Source organism: Triticum urartu, chromosome 6 (assembly GCF_003073215.2).
Source record: "Triticum urartu cultivar G1812 chromosome 6, Tu2.1, whole genome shotgun sequence".
In the NCBI taxonomy this organism is placed as follows: Eukaryota; Viridiplantae; Streptophyta; class Magnoliopsida; order Poales; family Poaceae; genus Triticum; species Triticum urartu.
In genome coordinates this window covers 277,980,685-277,986,105 of record NC_053027.1, presented here as the reverse complement: position 1 = coordinate 277,986,105, position 5,421 = coordinate 277,980,685, and positions in this window count along the sequence as shown.

Sequence of the window (5,421 nt, the reverse complement as noted above, 5' to 3'; positions counted from 1 at the left end):
TGGAACTAACTCGGATTGACGCTGTTTTCAGCAGAATTGCCATGGTGTTATTTATGTGCAGAAACAAAAGTTCTCGGAATGACCTGAAACTTCACGGAACGTCTTTTTGGAAATAATAAGAAAATCCTTGCCAAAGATGAAGACCAGGGGGCCCACACCCTAGCCATGAGGGTGGGCGCCGCCCCCCTACCTCGTGGGCCCCCTGGAGCTCCTCCGACCTCAACTCCAACTCTATAAATTTGCTTTCGGGGAGAAAAAATAGGAGAGAAGGATTCATCGCGTTTTACGATACAGAGCCACCGCCAAGCCCCAAACTCTCTCGAGAGGGCTGATCTGGAGTCCGTTCAGGGCTCCAGAGAGGGGAATCCGTCGCCGTCATCATCAACCATCCTCCATCACTATTTTCATGATGCTCACCGCCGTGCGTGAGTAATTCCATCATAGGCTTGCTGGACGGTAATGGGTTGGATGAGATTTATCATGTAATCGAGTTAGTTTTGTTAGGGTTTGATCCCTAGTATCCATTATGTTCTGAGATTGATGTTGCTATGACTTTGCTATGCTTAATGCTTGTCACTAAGGCCTGAGTGCCATGATTTCAGATCTAAACCTATTATGTTTTCATGAATATATGTGAGTTCTTGATCCTATCTTGCAAGTCTATAGTCACCTACTATGTGTTATGATCCGGCAACCCTGAAGTGACAATAATCGGGACCACTCCCAGTGATGACCGTAGTTTGAGGAGTTCGTGTATTCACTATGTGTTAATGCTTTGGTCCGGTACTCTATTAAAAGGAGGCCTTAATATCCCTTAGTTTCCGCTAGGACCCCGCTGCGACGGGAGGGTAGGACAAAAGATGACATGCAAATTCTTTTCCATAAGCACGTATGACTATATTCAGAATGCATGCCTACATTACATTGATGAATTGGAGCTAGTTCTGTGTCACCCTAGGTGATGACTGTTGCATGATGAACCGCATCCGGCATAATTCTCTATCACCGATCCATTGCCTACGAGCTTTCCATATATTGTTCTCCGCTTATTTACTTTTCCGTTGCTACTGTTACAATCACTACAAAATACCAAAAACATTACTTTTGCTAGCGTTACTTTTGTTATCGTTACTACTGCTATCATACTACTTTGCTACTAAATACTTTGCTGCAGATATTAAGTTTCCAGGTGTGGTTGAATTGACAACTCAACTGCTAATACTTGAGAATATTCTTTGGCTCCCCTTGTGTCGAATCAATAAATTTGGGTTGAATACTCTACCCTTGAAAACTGTTGCGATCCCCTATACTTGTGGGTTATCAAGAGACTATACGTGCATGCCTCGGGAATCACAAACCTTAACACCAATATTCCGACTAGAGCATAATTACTCATCAACATAACTCACATATCACATCATCATATCTCAAAACTTTTACTAGGAATCAAGTTTATTTTGTTCAATGATCTTCATTACATTTTTCTTTTATTTATCCTTCTTGGATATCTATCACTTTGGGACTAATTTTCATGTGTTGCTTTTCATAAGCTCAAACAAATATAAGTGAAGATCATGAGCATAATATTTCTTTCTCTCAAAATAATTAACTGAATTAAGACAAATTTTCTTCAAAATTTTACTAACTCTCAAATAAATCTAAGTGAAGCAAGAGAGCATTTCTTCAAAAATACTAAGCACACCGTGCTAAAAAAGATATAAGTGAAGCACTAGAGCAAGTCCTAGCTCATAAAAGATTTAAGTGAAGCATAGAGAGCTATTCTAACAAATCATGAAATAATTTTGGCTCTCTCAAATAGGTGTGTCCAGCAAGGATTGTTGACTTAAAACACAAAATAAAACAAGCAATGACACATATTGCTACCTCTTGAGCACTGCGTTGGTTTTCCCCGAAGAGGAAGGGATGATGCAGTAAAGTACCATAAGTATTTCCCTTAGGTTTTGAGAACCAAGGTATCAATCCAGTAGGAGGCTATGCGCGAGTCCCTCGCACCTGCACAAAACAAATAAATCCTCGCAATCAACGCGATAAGGGGTTGTCAATCCCTACACGGCCACTTACGAGAGTGAGATCTGATAGATATGATAAGATAATATTTTTGGTATTTTGATGATAAAGATGCAAAGTAAAATAAAAGCAAAGTAAAAAAGCAAAGGAAATAACTAAGTATTGGAAGATTAATATGATGAAGATAGACCCGGGGGCCATAGGTTTCACTAGTGGCTTCTCTCAAGAGCATAGGTATTTTACGGCGGGTGAACGAATTACTGTTGAGCAATTGACAGAATTGAGCATAGTTATGAGAATATCTAGGTATGATCATGTATATAGGCATCACGTCCAAGACAAGTAGACCGACTCCTGCCTGCATCTACTACTATTACTCCACTCATCGACCGCTATCCAGCATGCATCTAGAGTATTAAGTTCATGAAAACAGAGTAACGCCTTAAGCAAGATGACATGATGTAGAGGGATAAACTCATGCAATATGATGAAAACCCCATCTTGTTATCCTCGATGGCAACAATACAATACGTGCCTTGCTGCCCCTACTGTCACTGGGAAAGGACACCCAAGATTGAACCCAAAGCTAAGCACTTCTCCCATTGCAAGAAAGATCAATCTACTAGGACAAACCAAACTGATAATTCGAAGAGACTTGCAAAGATAACCAATCATACATAAAAGAATTCAGAGAAGATTCAAATATTGTTCATAGATAGACTTGATCATAAACCCACAATTCATCGGTCTCAACAAACACACCACAAAAAGAAGATTACATCGAATAGATCTCCACAAGAGAGGGGGAGAACATTGTATTGAGATCCAAAAAGAGAGAAGAAGCCATCTAGCTAATAACTATGGACCCGTAGGTCTGAGGTGAACTACTGACACTTCATCGGAGGGGCTATGATGATGATGTAGAAGCCCTCCGTGATGGATACCCCCTCCGGCGGAGCTCCGGAACAGGCCCCAAGATGGGATCTCGTGGATACAGAAAGTTGCGGCGGTGGAATTAGGGTTTTGGCTCTGTATCTGATCGTTTGGGGGTACGTAGGTATATATAGGAGGAAGGAGTACGTCGGTGGAGCAACAGGGGGCCCACGAGGGTGGAGGGCGCGCCTTGGGGGGTGGGGGGGGGGGGGGGGGGGGGGGGGGGGGGGGGGGGGGGGGGGGGGGGGGGGGGGGGGGGGGGGGGGGGGGGGGGGTAGGCGCGCCCCCTACCTCGTGGCCTCCTCCTTTGTTTCTTGACATAGGGTCCAAGTCTCCTGGATCATGTTCAGTGAGAAAATCACGTTCCCGGAGGTTTCATTCCGTTTGGACTTCGTTCGATATTCATTTTCTTCGAAACCCTAAAATAGCCAAAAAATAGCAATTCTGGGCTGGGCCTCCGGTTAATAGGTTAGTCCCAAAAATAATATAAAAGTGGATAATAAAGCCCAATAATGTCCAAAACAGTAGACAATATAGCATGGATCAATCAAAAATTATAGATACGTTGGAGACGTATCACATATCATGTGATGAATAAAAATATAGTCTCGAGTAAAATACCTATAGTTGTTGGAAGAAAGCAGGGATGCCACTGGGGGGAATCCCCAAGCTTAGTTGGTTGCTCATTTTTGGATAATAGCTTGGGATGCCGGGGCATCCCCAAACTTAGGCTCTTCCATCCTTCCTTCATCCATCGTAAGATAACCCAAGACTTGAAAACTCCAATCACACAAAACTCAACAAAACCTTCATGCGATCCTATAAGAATAATAAACCACTACTATAAGTGCTGTATCAAACCAATTCATATTTTGTTTTTGTATTATATCTACTGTATTCCAACTTTTCTATGGCAAAAACTCATCAAAGAAAACCATAGAGCTATCAAAATAAGCACACAACACAAAGAAAATAGAATCTGTCAAAACATAACAGTCTGTAGCAATCTGACTATAGAATACTTCTGTAACTCCAAAAATTCTGAAAAATTATGACGACCTGAGAAATTTTTATATTGATCTACAGCAAGTGGAATGGGTATTTTATCGCTCTCTGGTAAAATATGAAAATTAATTTTGTGAGTGTAAAAGTTTCTGTTTTTTCAGCAAGATCAAACAACTATCACCCAAGAAGATCCTAAAGGCTTTACTTGGCACAAACACTAATTAAAACATAAAAAACACAATCATAACAGTAGCATAATTGTGCTAACACACAAGAACAGAAAGAAAAAAGCAAAAATAAATTTTATTCATTGGGTTGCCTCCCAACAAGCGCTATAGTTTTACGCCCTTAGTGTAACGCCCACAATGCGGTTTCATCTCCCACGTGTCGGGATACGACTTAGAGGCATAGCCGGATGGTAGGTTTGTCGCAAGAGGGGTAATCTTCACACATCCCATGTACTGAATAAGAAAGGGATAAAGAGTTGGCTTACGATCGCCACTTCACACCAATACAAGTTAAACATACATCATCTAGAATACAATCAAGGTCCGACTACGGAATCAAAATAAAAGAAGACAACCCAAAATGCTAGATCCCCAATCGTCCCAACTGGGCTCCACTACTGATCAACCGGAAAAGACACAAAACAACGATCAAGATATTCATCGAGCTCTCACTTGAGCTCAGCTGCGTCATCTGCAATGGTATCATCGACACTTGCAACTATTTGGAAGTATTTGTGAGTCGCGAGGACTCAACAATCTCACACCCGCGAGATCAAGACTATTTAAGCTTATGGGTAGGATAGGGTAATGAGGTGGAGCTGAAGCAAGCACTAAGAAAATATGGTGGCTAACATATGCAAATAAGAGCGAGAAGAGAAGCAACCGGATATTAAGCAAGAACTGTGTTCACTTCTACACACGCGGTTGATTCATTTCTCGGACTCCGTCGGCTACACACGCCGGATATTAAGCAAGAACCGGATACTAAGCAAGAATCGTGCTCACTTCTCGGACTCCGCCGGAAAGAGACCATCACGGCTACACATGCGGTTGATTCATTTTAATTAAGTTAAGTGTCAAGTTCTCTACAACCAGATATTAACAAATTCCCATCTGCCACATAACCGCGGGCACGGCTTTCGAAAGTTCAAACCCTGCAGGGGTGTCCCAACTTAGCCCATCACAAGCTCTCACGGTCAACGAAGGATATTCCTTCTCCCGGGAAGACCCGATCAGTCTCGGAATCCCGGTTACAAGACATTTGGACAATAGTAAAACAAGACCAGTAAAGCCACCCGATGTGCCGACAATCCTGATAGGAGTCTGTGACGCCTCGAGACCAACGCTTCAGTTGCCCTCCCTTTTTTTAATTGTTGACGTGTGTGTATTATGTTGTTGCATTATCATAATTGTTTTGCATATTTCATTCCTATATGTTTATGCCATG